This window comes from Triticum aestivum, chromosome 3B (genome assembly GCF_018294505.1).
Source record: "Triticum aestivum cultivar Chinese Spring chromosome 3B, IWGSC CS RefSeq v2.1, whole genome shotgun sequence".
Classification (NCBI taxonomy): Eukaryota; Viridiplantae; Streptophyta; class Magnoliopsida; order Poales; family Poaceae; genus Triticum; species Triticum aestivum.
Window position 1 is genome coordinate 61,538,387 of NC_057801.1, and position 15,627 is coordinate 61,554,013.

The window sequence follows — 15,627 nt, forward strand, 5'->3', positions numbered from 1 at the left end:
GAACCGGGACCAATGTGCCTTGCTTCTGGCACACCACCGTTGGTCCCGGTTGGTGGCATGAACCGGGACCAAAGGCTGCCCTTTAGTCCCGGTTCGCGCCACCAACCGGGACTAATGGGTTGGCCCTCGTTGCGGCCAGAGTTTAGTCCCACCTCGCCAATCGAAGGGGAATCAGACCGGTTTATAAGCCCCTCCCTCTCTCCCTTTGTTGAGCTCCTCTCAAAATGAAAATAGATGCCCTTATACAGGAAATTTAATCTAAATTCATATTGAATTTCTCTGAAATTAGTAGAAATTTATTATGAATTTAGGTTGAATTTTCTCTATAAGCGCATTTATGCTCTTTTCTGAGTAGGTTTTTATATAGTTTTTTTCTTTTCTGCTATATTTATTTTTTTCTTTTTATTTCTGAGTTGTAATAAGTCATTAAAAATAAGCATCTATGCTAATTTTTTAGTTAAGTTAATCACAACTATTTTTTCTTCTATTTATTTCTGAATTATAATAAGTCATTAAAAATAAGCATCTATGCTCATTTTTTAAGTAAAGTTAATCACAACTATTTTTGCTTCTATTTATTTCTGAGTAGTTTTATATTTATTTTTTTCTTTTTATTTCTGAGTTATAATAAGTCATTAAAAATAAGCATCTATGCTCATTTTTTAGTTAAGTTAATCACAACTATTTTTTCTTCTATTTATTCCTGAATTGTAATAAGTCAATAAAAATAATCTTCTATGCTCATTTTTAAATAAAGTTAATCACAACTATTTTTGCTTCTATTTATTTCTGAGTAGTTTTTTATATAGTTTTTTTTCTTTTCTGCTATATTTATTTTTTTCTTTTTATTTCTGAGTTGTAATAAGTCATTAAAAATAAGCATCTATGCTAATTTTTTAGTTAAGTTAATCACAACTATTTTTTCTTCTATTTATTTCTGAATTGTAATAAGTCATTAAAAATAAGCATCTATGCTCAATTTTTAAGTAAAGTTAATCACAACTGCTTTTGCTTCTATTTATTTTTGAGTAGTTTTTTATACAGTTTTTTTTTCTTTTCTGCTATATTTATTTTTTTCTTTTTATTTCTGAGTTGTAATAAGTCATTAAAAATAAGCATCTATGCTCATTATTTAGTTAAGTTAATCACAACTATTAAAAACAAGTCATTAAAAATAAAAAAGAGGCGCAATGCTCGTTATTATATATGATGATGTATGATGCGCATGCATGAGCATGTTATATCAGCGGGTGAAATGAACATAGCAGCAGCGTTGATAAACCAAGGACGAAGATATAAGAGAGGACACTTCTCTCTATTAGCTAGCTAATAACAACCTAAAAATAACCCCTAAAACCCCTAAAGCAGCCACATTTGTAAAAAAAATGAACTTTTGGTCCCGGTTGGAGCCACCAACCGGGACCAAAGGCCCCCTTGACTGGGCTCGGCGGACCGGCCACGTGGAGGCACATCTGTCCCGGTTCGAGTTTGAACCGGGACTAATGGGTGGAGGTATTAATAACGACCAATTAGTTCTGGTTCATGAACCGGGACTAAAGGCCCTTACGAACCGGGACTAATGTGTGTTTTTCTACTAGTGAAATGAATAATAGAAGTGCAAAAAAAATCCAAAAAATAAGAAAAGGGAAATGCTTCCGGCTTTAGTATAGTAACTTATTAGTTTTTTTTTTGAGAATCTAGTAACTTATTAGTACATGGCCCCGTTCAAACATGGAGACGTTTCGCAGAGCAATATCCACTAGCAGTGCAAGCCCAATAGATTTGAAATTTTGATGTTTATTTCCTGTAATTCAGGTCTGCGCCTAGGCCCGTCTACATCTGATGAAAAGTAAATTAAAAAAAATTAGTAGAATAATTTTTAAAAAATCTGATATTTGTTTGGCATCAAAGCTGCTCAGGAGTACAAAGAGCATGCAAATTTTCGCCATTTGAGGACCTCTAGGAAAAACAATCGGGTCCAAATAGTGTTCTTTCTCAAAGTTTTTTTCACAATCAATTTTTGTCTTTTTGCCACTGTGCATTTTGCACGCACAAGCGCATTCGAGCGTCTTTGATGGTAAAAGTTTCATTTTCTTTTGTATTTTATTTAAATTTACTGTGCACACGTAGGTGGAGATGCACCTTGGCACTGAATCCTTGAACTTCTTTTTTTCTTCTTGTTTTCTACTTTTGGATGAGATAAATACAACATAGGAAGCCAACGTCACACTCAATCGATGGCGATTTAGCAAAACAAAAAACATAGTGGAGTGAGCGATACCGAAAAGAGACCTAGCAGCAACCCATTTCGTGGTGTATCTTTATCCTAAACAAATATTGGAAATTCCTTTGGCCATTGCTAGTTCATGCTAACAATAAATCTAGGCCAGCTGCAGGTTTTCTGGATTCTCAGCTGAGCCTGAGGCAATACAAGGATCCCTTAATTATTTACTGTGAGGCGTTTTCCTGAATTCTCAGCTGCAGAACACAGGTTAGCCTGGGTACCAGAGGATCCGAATCGACAGACCACTATTTCCTTGCACATCCATGGAGTTGAAGCACAACAACTAAAAGGAAGAACATCCAATTAATGATTTAAACTAGAAATTGATTTTTTCATACATAGTTAAAGATCTAGTATTCACTCGCCTTTCTTGTTTCCGAACAATTTGAAAACGTCGATCCGTCGCGGCATAGTTGCATCCTTTATTAGAGCAACTCCAACGGGCCGACCCAAACGGACATGCGTTTTGTCCTTTTTTGTCCGTTTGGGTCGGCCAAACGGACGTTCGCGTCCGCTTTTTGATTTGGGTCTGCATGTGCGCCCAACGGATGGCTTGACGCATTTTTGCCATGTCCGTCCTGGCATTTCATCGAACACGTAGCAGGCAACGGGGTTGGCAGCGGCTAGACGGCCAGCGACTGCAGCGGCACAGGCCCGGCACGGGCGCGAGGCGAGGTCAGGACGAGCGGCGCCTGCCGGGCACGGTGAGACACTGCCTGGATGAGTGGCGCCTGCGGAGATGAGCATCAAAGGGGAGAGGGACGAGCTCCTGTGCGACGCGGGCGTGGCCGGGAAGAGCGTCGCCTGCTGGGCGCGTCGAGGCGCGGCCTGGACGAGCGTCACCTGTGGGAGAGGAGAGGGACGAGCTCCTGTGCTGCTGGCCGTGGCCTCCGCGCAGTCGCCGTCTCCGGCGCGGGCACCCAAGTCAGCAGCTCGCCGCGCCCCCGCTCACCCACTCGCGCCAGCTCGCCGTGCCCCTCGCGCCAAATCGGGGAGCAGCGGTGGAGGAGGAAGGGCGTGATGCGCAGGAGGAGGGGCACTCACCTCCGCGCGGATCTAGCCCGCGACCGGACGCGCGACCAGGGGCTGCGGCGGCGGTGGCCAGGCGCGCGACCAGGGTAAGCGCCGGGAGACCGGCTAGCAACGCGGCGCAGCGAGGGCTCGCGACGACGGCCGGGCGCGTGACCAGGGTAAGCGCCGGGAGACCGGCGAGCGGCGCAGCGCAGCTAGGGCGAGCGGCGAGCAGGGTGGAGAAGGGGTGCTTGATGAGGATACAGACCTGGGGTAGGGTCATAGTCCTGACCTACACACCCTACCCAAGGTCAATACCCCAGAAGATGAGAAGACCAAGAATCCACTCGACGATACAATCACTCGACCAGAATTCTCTGCCTTCACTCGACCGTATGGGAACCACTCGACTACGTCAAATACCAGGAGTCGGTAGGACGCGCAACGGCCAAATATTAATTCCTTAGTCTTCATGGGCATTTAAGAGTACTTAATGCTGGCGTTACCAGTAACGCCCCTTACTTTATGTACATTAGTTCCCTTGTAATGGAGGCAGGCTGGGTCCTGGCGTACTCTATATAAGCCACCCCCCTCCTCTGGCAGAAGGGTTCTCACTCTCTGTAATACAACACACATAATCCAATCGACCGCCTCCGGGCACCGAGACGTAGGGCTATTAGTTTCTCGGAGAAGGGCCTGAACTCGTAAATCTCGTGTGTACATCTTCACCATAGCTAGAATCTTGCCTCTCCATACCTACCCCCCTTTCTACTGTCAGGCTTAGAACACGACAGTTGGCACCCACCGTGGGGCAGGTGTCTTAGCAACTTATTGGTGAAGTTGCAAGTTTTTCCAATCACCATCATCATGGTTTCCGGCGGCGGATTGGCTGAGGGCCGCGAGATCCGTCTCGGCGCGCTCGTTTTCGTCGCCGACGACTCCGCGTGGCTCCAAGAAGCTCCCCTGGACACTGAGGCGCTCCCCGTCCAAGGAGCGACGCACTTCTGCGCGTGCGTTCGAGGCGTTCTTCTTCGGCAGCCGTCGACTCAATACCAGTCAGCTCCAATGGCGGTTTCCCCTCCCGCTGTCCGCCGCCGCAAACGATCCGGTCGATCGCGGCTTCAGCTGTGGGTGAAACACGCGGTGGCTCAGCAATCGACCACCCATCAAGTTGCGGCAATCGAGCCCGACGAAACTCTCCACGGCCTGTTCGATCTGTCGACTGGCTCCGCGGAGACCGCATCCGAATGTGATAGCAGCGACCCTGCGGCCGAAGTCTTAATGGTCGATGGGCCTCACAGCCCACCTGGTTTCCGCTGCGAGGGCGGCGAAGACGGAGGCGGCGATCCGTCGCACGCCCACAAGGAATGCCGACCCGAACCCCTTTCTTCTCAGCAGAGGGAAGAACTTCGTCGCCGCAACATGGATGCACTCCACATGCCCATCGTAGGGGAAACCCCCGAGGCTCGGGCCTTGGAGGAGGTGCGCTTTGCTAACCTGGCTGAGCGCACTCGACTGGATAACCTCCAGCGGGCTCTCGACGAGCGCGCTCAGGAGCGGATCCATGAGTCCAGTCGACGACAACTCTTTCCGCCTCTACCTATGGTATACCGCACTCCGATTCAGAATCTCACAGCCGCAGCCCACATAGCAGAGTCGATCCAACCCTCCCAGTCAGAGGCTGGCAGAGGGTTGATGCAAATCTAGGCCCTGCTCAGGGTGGCAGGAGAGCAGAATACATCAGTATCTCAGTCGCGAAACATGATTCACAGCAGATCCGTTGCTGCGGACACGATTCAGTCGGCTCACAGCCCCAGATCACCTCCGCGGCGTGAAGAGCGTAGGCAATATGATCATCCACTCGACCGTGACAATCATCGTCGAGGACCCACGCCTCCCCCGAGGAGTGCGTTGTATGTGCCTCGGCGGAGCGATGACATGCGCCGTCATAGTGGTGAGCGCAGAGCTTCAATCGACCCAAGGGAACCAGGCTTTGACGCGAGATCTATCCTTGTTCAAGGCCTGGTTGACCGAAACAGGGCGCACAGAGAAGACCCAGGCAGAGACCATCCAAGTGGCAGTCGAGTGCATGTTTCTGGTCCCGAGTGTTTTAGCGGAGCCATCAGAGCAATAGTGATTCCACCCAACTTCAGGCTGGCGTCCTGGGTCAGTAAGTTCACCGGTGAATCGAAGCCAGAAACTTGACTTGAAGATTACCGAGTGGCTGTGCAGATTGGGGGCGGCAACGATGAGATAGCGATGAAGCATCTCTCTCTTATGTTGGAGGGGTCGGCCTGAGCGTGGCTAACTCAGTTGTCTCCAGGCAGTATTCACAGTTGGGAAGAGCTATCCCGAGTGTTCGTGAGAACTTTCGGGGGCACGTGCAAGCGACCAGCAGGTTTGCCCGAGCTGCAGCATTGTGTGCAGAAGCCGAATGAGACTTTGAGGGAGTTCATCCAGAGATGGTCCACTTTGCATCACACCGTCGAGAATGTTCAGAGCATCAAGCTATATGTGCCTTCAAGGAAGGCGTCAAGTACAGGGAGTTGGTCTTGAAATTCGGTCGGACTGGAGATATGACTCTGGCTCGAATGATGGAGATAGCCACCCGGTACGCTAATGGAGAAGAAGAGGATCGACTCCGTAGCGGGAAGAGCAAACCAGTCGGCCAAGACGCTGGTGGAGGTAACTCCAGTCGGAAGCAGAAGCGTAAAGCCGAGCCAACAGCTCCTGGAGAGATCGTAGCAATGAATCAAGGAAAGTTTAAGGGAAAACCTAAGGGCCCCTGGCCCCCTAAGAAGGTGAAGGATAAAGAAGGAAACGATGTGCTGGATTTACCATGCCACATCCACACGAAGAAATATGAGGAAGGTAATCTGATTTACCCGAAGCATACCACTCGACAGTGTCGACTCCTAATCCAACAGTTCTGAGAGAAACCACCCAATGAGAAGGAAAATGAGTCGGACAAGGAGGAAGATGAAGAGGAAGATGACGGTTATCCCAAAGTTAATTCCACTCATATGATTTTTGCTGATGTTGAAAGCAAGAGTTGATTGAAGGTCATCAACAGAGAAGTGAACATGGTCGCCCCTGTAGAGAAGACCACCTATCTGAGATGGTCTTAGACAGCGATAACATTCGACCAGTCGGACCATCCCGCTCGTGTGGCCACCCCTGGGAGACAAGCACTGGTGGTCGACCCTGTGGTTGGGGGCACTCGACTGACCAAAGTACTGATGGATGGTGACAGTGGCCTGAACATCCTTTACGCTGAAACCTTGAAGGGGATGGGCATTCCGATGTCCAAACTTAGTGAGAGCAACATGAGTTTCCATGGTGTTATCCCTGGAATCACTCGTCCAGATCGCCCTTGACGTGGTTTTCGGTGATTCCAAGCATTACCGTAAGGAGAAGTTGACATCCAGAGCGCCTATCATGACATTTTGGGTAGGCCAGCCTATGCACGTTTTATGGCTCGACCATGTTATGTGTACCTTAAGTTGAAGATGCCTGGCCCCAAAGGTGTGATCACAGTAACTGGCAATCGGCAGAAGGCGGAGGAATGCTTTCAGAAAGGTTCCTAAATCGCCGATGCTCAGATGGCAGCAGTCGAATTGCAAGAGTATCAGAAGAGTGCAGATCTGAGTGATTTGCTCCGAGCCAAGAAGCCCGCTACGGACTCTGCATTTCAGTCGACTGGTGAAACGAAGCGTATTCATATTCACCCGACCGATCCCAATGCTGCACTGACTCATATTTCAACGACGCTCGACAGCAAATAGGAAGAAGCACTCATCCAGTTCCTCCGTGAGAACTAGGACATCTTCGCATGGAAACCCTCTGACATGCTAGGTGTACCCAGGGGACTGGATGAGCATCGTTTGTGTGTCTACCCCAAAGTAAAACCCGTCAAAGAGCATCTTCGATGGTCCGCCGTGCAGAAGAGGAAAGCAATTGGCGAAGAAGTGGCTCGACTGTTGGCAGCAGAGTTCATCCGTGAAATCTACCACTCCGAGTGGTTAGCCAATGTAGTCATGGTTCCCAAGAAGGATGATTCACTTCGTATGTGCATCAATTTCAAGCATATCAATCGGGCCTGCCCGAAAGATCACTTCCCTCTCCCTCGCATCGATCAGATTGTCGACTCGACTGCGGGGTGCGAGTGTTTGTCTTTCCTAGATGCGTATTCCGGATACCATCAGATCAGACTGTATGGTCCCGATGAAATAAAAATAGCCTTCATCACCCCATTTGGGTGCTTTTGCTATGTTACCATGCCTTTCGGTTTGAAAAATGCCGGAGCCACATTCATGAGAATGATTCAGAAGTGCCTGCTCACTCAAATCAGTCGGAATGTGGAAGCATACATGGACGACATTGTGGTCAAGTCTTGCAAAGGTTCCAACCTATTGACTGACCTTGCAGAAACCTTTGCCAACCCGAGGAGGTACGATATCAAGCTTAATCCGTCAAAAAGCATGTTCGGAGTTCCAAGAGGAAAGTTACTCGGTTTTCTCGTTTTCGAACGAGGGATCGACGCCAATCCAGAAAAAGTTGATACCATCCTCCGAATGAAACGCCCCGTGTGAGTGCATGACATTCAGAAGCTGACTGGTTGTCTGGCCGCCCTGAGTCGATTCATTTCTCGTCTCGGTGAAAAGGCCTTGCCTCTTTACCGACTGATGAAGAAGTCTGATAAGTTCGAGTGGACTGATGAAGCTGACGCAGCGTTTGCAGAGCTCAAAACCCTGCTTTCCACCCAGCCGGTGCTCGCCGCACCAATCAGCAAAGAGCCTTTACTGCTTTATATTGCTGCCACTAGACAAGTTGTCAGCACAGTACTCACGGTCGAGCGAGAAGAAGAAGGAAAAGCTTACAAGGTTCAACGCCCGGTCTATTATCTCTCTAAAGTTTTGACTCCATCCAAGCAATGATACCCACATTATCAGAAGCTTGTATATGGAATATACATGACCATGAAGAAAGTCGCGCACTATTTCTCTGACCACTCCATTACAGTCGTCAGCGGCGCGCCACTATCTGAAATTCTGAATAACAGAGACGCCACCGGTCGAGTAGCAAAATGGGTGATTGAACTCCTTCCATTAGATATCAAGTTCGAGGCAAAGAAGGCCATCAAGTCCCAAGCAATTGCAGATTTCCTTGCCGAGTGGATTGAGCAGCAATTGCCGACTCAAGTTCACTCGGAGCATTGGACTATGTTCTTTGATGGCTCCAAGATGCTGAATGGTTCAGGCGCTGGAGTAGTGTTGGTATCCCCCCGTGGAGACAGGCTCAATTACGTTCTCCAGATTCATTTTGATTGCTCCAATAACGAAGCCGAATATGAAGCACTCCTATACGGGTTGCGTATGGCCATATCACTTGGCGTCCGTCGCCTTATGGTCTAAGGCGACTCAGATTTGGTGGTTAACCAAGTGATGAAGGAATGGGATGTCAGGAGCCCAGCCATGACTGGTTACTCCAACGCGGTGAGAAAGCCGGAGAAGAGGTTTGAAGGGTTGGAGCTCCACCACATTCCCCGACTGAAAAGTCAAGCTGCAGATGAGTTAGCCAAGATAGGTTCAAAGAGAGAGGCCATTCCCCGAAACGTGTTTCTGGAACATATTCATTCACCTTCAGTTCAGGAAGATCCTTTCACCTTGGAGTCACCGCAGCCCAAGAGCGCCACAAATCCGACTGAAGTTGAAATCCTAGCCGTGGTCGATTTAGTGATGGAGGTTTTGGTCATCACTCCCGACTGGATAGTGCCATACATCGCTTACATTCTTAGGAAGGAACTCCCAAAGGATGAGGAAGAGGCTCGACAGATTGTTCGATGGTCTAAAGCCTTTACTGTAATAAAGGGACAGTTGTTCAGAGAAAGTGCGACTAGGGTTTGCCAGAAGTGCATCACGCCAGAAGAAGGCCGAATGATTCTCAATGATATTCACTCGAGGACCTGTGGTCACCATGCGTCTTCTCGTACCATCGTGGCCAAAGCATACCGAGCCGGATTTTATTGGCCGTACGCCAACGAGATGGCAAAGGAGATAGTGGATAAGTCTGAAGGGTGTCAGTTTTACTCCAATATGTCACACAAACCCGCATCAACTCTAAAGACTATTCCACTCGTCTGGCCTTTTGCCGTTTGGGGATTGGACATGGTTGGACCTCTGAGGATCGGCAGGAGCGGATTTACCCATGTGCTGGTAGCAGTCGACAAGTTTACTAAGTGGATCGAAGCCAAGCCCATCAAAAACCTTGAAGCAAGCACTTGTAACACCCCGGATTCGATGCGCTAGGTGTCTGCCAGTTATTCGACGTTGTTGCCATGTCATTTGCTTGCGTGTTGCATTTTATCATATCATCATGTGCATTGCATTGCATACGTGTTCGTCTCATGCATCCGAACATTTTCCCCGTTGTCCATTTCGCGATCCGGCACTCCTATGTTCCCCAACGTATCCTTTTGTCTCTCGTTGTGTGCGGGTGTTAAACTTTCTCGGAATGGCCCGAGGTTTGCTAAGCGGCCTTGGTATAGCACTGGTAGACCGCCTGTCAAGTTCCGTGTCATTTGGAGGTTGTTTGATGCTCCAACGGTTAACCGGGTAACCGCAAAACTCCCTTTTCTCTTGCAGCCCAGCACCCCTCTAAATCAGCCTACTAACCCAGCAAACTCCCCTCCATGCTCTCGGTCGTTCGATCACGATCGTATGGGCGAAAACCGATCCTCATTTGGACTCTCCTAGCTCCCTCTACCTATAAATATGTGCTCTTCCCAAAAATCTCACAGTCCAACCCTAGCCAAACTCCTTCCCGCCACCGAACGTGTCCGCCTCCGCACCGAACGCGTCCTCCGCCGCCTCCTTGCCCAATCCTGACGCACCACGTGTCCCCTGCGCCTCCTCTCTCTCCTCCCGCCGCCGTCGGCCCGCGAAGCCCATCTGGAGCCCGCGTCGGGCCGCGCCGGGCCCGGATCCGCCCGGAGCCGCCTGATCCCGCACACCCGAGCGCGCGTGCTTGGCCTCCCGATCCAGCCCCTGCCACCGGTCGTCTTCTCCGCCGCTGCTCGTCGGAGCTGCTCCAGGATCTCGCCAGAGACCTCCAGCAGGCCAGGCCCCGCCTCCCGTGCCCTCGTGTCTCTCCTTCTTCTCGCGCAGCTCTCTCTCCCTCACGCAGCTCTCTCTCTCTCCTTGTACCAGGAGCTTCCATGGCCGCCCCGATCTCCGCGCTCGCGCCGCCCCAAGCCGCCTCAACGCTGGGAATGGGTTGCCCCGTGCCCGATCTACCCATTCAGGGCCTTCCCGACGCCCATCGGAGTCCCACGCCCCCTCCACGTCGGCGTTGACTTCCGCCATGGCTGCTCTGTACAAGGAATGGATCTTTTTCGACCTGCCAGTTTTTTTCGCGAGGTGAAAAATGGCTAAGTCCCCAAAATATTTTGCATTATCATGCCATGTTCATCGCATCACATCTCCATTCATACTGCTCCGTTTCGTGCATGTAATATGTCAAATTGTTCGTCTCAACGAGTACTTCATTTCATTCCATTGCATCATGTTCATTTGAGCTCATCTTGATGCCTGGATCATTGTTGCAAGAGTGCTTCATAATGTTAGTTCCTGTTTCTTAACAGAACTTGCTCTTTTGTCATTTTTGCCATGTTTGATGTGTGCATCCTATGAGGTTGATGTCTACATGTGTTTTGAACTATGACATGTCTTCCTTACAGAGGTGCTTACCATGTATTTTTGTGATCAATGTGGTGACTAGCACAAGCATGCAAACTAGGCTTCGCGATGTTGCTGATTTTAGTCCCTGTTCTGCTGTTATTTTGATGCCATGTAAATTTGATGCTACAGAGAGATCCATGCATATTTTGAGATTCTTCAGTAAGTATGTTTTGAACATATGGTTGTCCTCTATCCATTCATGCCCCTGTTTGCAATTATGAAGTAGTCTAGCATGTCACTTTCTTGCTCTACTTTTGCTACAAAATGTTTCCTGGCAGATTGTTTACATGTTATTCAATTTTGCCAAGGTTGTTGTAGTTGATCCTTGCATGCTATGAACTTGTTCTTGCCTTGGTTTGTTTTATAAACATGTCTTATTGCTGATGCTATGCTTATATTGTCATGCAATGACTTGCGGTGAGTGAATCGAGCTTGTTAAGTAGGGTACTTGCTGTTGCTGTTTTGCTAGGCTGAATCTGTTATTTTGTGATGCTATGTAAACCTGCTTCTACAAATCATTCTATGCATAATCTGAAGATGTTCACTAAGGGTGTTTTGTTATACCTGTTATGCTCTATCCATCCATGCCCCTGGTTGCAATTATACCTTGCTGTAGATTGTTGTAATCTTGCTCCAAAGTTGCTAAATAATGTTGCTGTCAGCCTGTTAACATTAAGTTCAGTTGTTGCCATGATTGTTGCTAATGTTCCATGCACCCTATGAACTTGATCTTGCCATGCTTAGCTTCACAAACATGTCTTATTACTGTTGGTTTCCTTGCCATGCCATATATTTCTCTGTGGTGAGTGGTACAAGCTCACCAACATGCCTTAATAATTCTGTTTCTGCCATGTTTGAATCTGTATTATAACTTGCCATGTTTACATGGGTGCCATCATATTTTCTGATCCTTTTTGGCTCATGGTCAGTAAGGGACTCTTGTTCTATGCAATTAGTAGGTTCATTCCATGCCTTTGTTTGCCATGATAAGTTCCTGTAGCATGTTGTTTGATAGCTCTAAACATTGCAACCTGATGTTATTTTCTGCAAAGTCTGAACTGTTATTATTTGCAATCTTGCCATGTGTGTTTGAGCATGTTTTAGTGATTTCTGGAGATAGCTCAGTGTTCATGTTTTGTTATGCTTTACCTGTACATCATGCCCATGTCTTTTGTTTTCATGTTGAGATGATGTAGCATATTATTTTGATGCTCGCAAGATGCCTAGTTGCTATTTTGGACAGATTGTTGCTATTACTTGTTTCATGTGTGTGTGTTGAACCGTTGCTCCGTTTTGAGTGTGCTCTATATGAAACTTGCTTAGAATTGCATGTAGTTTCATATTATCATATTGCATCCTTGTTTTGAGGTGTTTGCTTGATGTTTGGGTGCATTTTGCATCAATGCCATGTTTAACTTGTTTTGCTCATATCTTCTAGGCCGTAGCTCCGAACTAAATAAACTTTACATGTAACTTGACTAGAATTTCGTGTAGATCATCTTGGTGCATCTTAACTTGCTGTTTAACAACTTGAACATAAGGTTTATTCAGATCTGGACCAATTTCGAAATATGCATATGAGGACTTACCGGAATTGTTATATGTTGTTCCCGGCCTCATTTAAACTTGCCTTGATGTGTTGCTCTTGTTTGCTTCATCTCTTGCCATGAGTAGTTTCATGTAGCCTTGTCATGCATCATGCTTGGTTATGCATCATGTCTTGTATATGTGTGGTGTGTTTACCATGTTGTGTGCTTCTTTTCGATAGTTCCCGTATTGTTGCGATCGTGAGGATTCGTTTGTCTACGCTTGGTTCGGCTTCATACGTTCATCTTCTTCATGGACTCGTTCTTCTTCCTTGCGGGATTTCAGGCAAGATGACTGCTACCCTGGATCTCACTACTATCATTGCTATGCTAGTTGCTTCGTTCTATCGCTATGCTGCGTTACCTATCTTTTGCTCCTCAAGCCTCCCAAATTGCCATGAACATCTAACCTTTGACACCCTTCCTAGCAAACCATTGTTTGGCTATGTTACCGCTTTGCTCAGCCCCTCTTATAGCGTTGTTAGTTGCAGGTGAAGTTGAAGATTGCCCCATGATGGACAGGTTTATGTTGGGATATCACAATATCTCTTATTTAATTAATGCATCTATATACTTGGTAAAGGGTGGAAGACTCGGCCTTATGCCTGGTGTTTTGTTCCACTCTTGCCGCCCTAGTTTCCGTCATACCGGTGTTATGTTCCCGGATTTTGCGTTCCTTACGCGGTTGGGTGATTTATGGGACCCCCTTGACAGTTTGCTTTGAATCAAACTCCTCCAACAAGGCCCAACCTTGGTTTTACCATTTGCCTCACCACCACCTATATTTCCCTTGGGAGTAATTAACCCAAGGGTCATCTTTATTTTAGCCCCCCCCCCCGGGCCAGTGCTTGTCTAAGTGTTGGTCCGAATCGGGCAGACTGCGAGGCCACCTCGGGGCAACTCGAGGGCTGGTTTTACTCGTAGGCTGACCTATCCGGTGTTGCCCTGAGAACGAGATATGTGCAGCTCCTATCGGGATTGTCGGTGCATCGGGCGGTCTTGCTGGTCTTGTTTTACCATTATCGAAATGTCTTGTAAACCGGGATTCCGAGTCTGATCGGGTCTTCCTGGGAGAAGGTATATCCTTCGTTGATCGCGAGAGCTTATCATGGGCTAAGTTGGGACACCCCTGCAGGGTATAATCTTTCGAAAGCCGTGCCTGCGGTTATAGGCAGATGGGAATTTGTTAATGTTCGGTTGTAGATAACTTGACACCAGATACGAATTAAAACGCATCAACCGCGTGTGTAGCCGTGATGGTCTCTTTTCGGCGGAGTCCGGGAAGTGAACACGGTTTTGGGTTATGAGTGACGTAAGTAGGAGTTCAGGATCACTTCTTGATCATTGCTAGTTTCACGACCGTTCCGCTTGCTCTCTTCTCGCTCTTATTTGCGTATGTTAGCCACCATATATGCTTAGTCGCTGTTGCAGCCTCACCACTTTACCCCTTCCTTTCCCTTTAAGCTTTGCTAGTCTTGATACCCATGGTAATGGGATTGCTGAGTCCTCGTGGCTCACAGATTACTACAACAACAGTTGCAGGTACAGGTTTATGCGATGATCATGACGTGTGAGCGATGTTTGCTTGTTCTGGAGTTCTTCTTCTGCTTCTTCTTCGATCAGGGGATAGGTTCCAGGTCGGCAGCCTGGGCTAGCAGGGTGGATGTCGTTTGAGTTTCTGTTTGTGTTTCATCCATAGTCAGATGATGCTCTTATGTATGATGATGTTGTATTCGTGTGGCATTGTATGCCTTTTGTATGTATCCCCATCTATTATGTAATGTTGATGTAATGATATCCACCTTGCAAAAGCGTTTCAATATGCGGTTCTATCCTTGGTGGGACCTTCGAGTCTCTTTAGAATAGTATCGCATATTGGGCGTGACAGCACTGCTGTGAGTTTTATTAGAGAGTTGATATTCAGATATGGTGTACCACACAACATCATCACGGATAATGGGTCGAACTTCGACTCCGACGAATTCAGAACCTTTTGCACTTCCCAAGGCACGAGGGTCGATTACGCTTTGGTTGCCCACCCTCAGTCGAATGGACAGACTGAGCGGGCGAATGGATTGATTCTCAAAGGATTGAAGCCTCGGTTAATGCACGACCTCAAGCACGCGGCTGGAGCTTGGGTCAATGAGCTCCTATCAGTGCTGTGGGGGCTGAGGACAACTCCCAATCGGTCGACTGGACGGACTCCATTCTTCTTAGTCTACGGAGCCGAAGCCGTTTTGCCGAGCGATTTGCTCCACAACGCTCCCCGAGTCGAACTCTTCTCAGAGGAGGAAGCAGAGCAAGCTCGACAAGAAGCAGTCGACCTCCTGGAGGAAGAAAGAGAGATGGTCTTGATCCGGTCGACCATTTATCAGCAAGACCTGCGTTGATTCCACGCCAGGAACATAAGGGGTCGGGAATTCCAGGAAGGGGACTTGGTCCTCCGAGTGGATCAGCAGAAGCCACACAAGCTCGCCCCCGCTTGGGAAGGCCCTTTCGTCATCACCAAGGTGCTCCACAACGGAGCATATCGTCTCTTCAACGTCGAGCACAACAAAGATGAGCCGCACGCCTGGAACGCGGAACTGCTCCGTCCTTTTTACTCTTAAGTATTTAGACTAATGAGATGTAATAAGAAGTACCTCTTAGCTTGTTTATCAAAAGACATCATTTTACAGTCTTCCGAATGATTGTTGTTTATTTCTTATGTATGCATTGCCTTAGCAGCAAACCTGTTTCGCCTAAGATAAAGTTATAAAATCCTACCGAGTGGTGAGTCCGCCTCCCACTCGGGGGGCTTAGCTGCTGCCCAGTGCTTTCCTAAGTTTATAAAATCCTACCGAGTGGCGAGTCCGCCTCCCACTCTGGGGGCTTAGCTGCAGCCTAGTGCTCGCCTAAGTTTATAAAATCCTACCGAGTGGAGAGTCCGCCTCCCATTCGGGGGCTTAGCTGCAGCCCAGTGCTCGCCTAAGTTTGTAAAAATCCTACCGAGTGGCGAGTCCGCCTC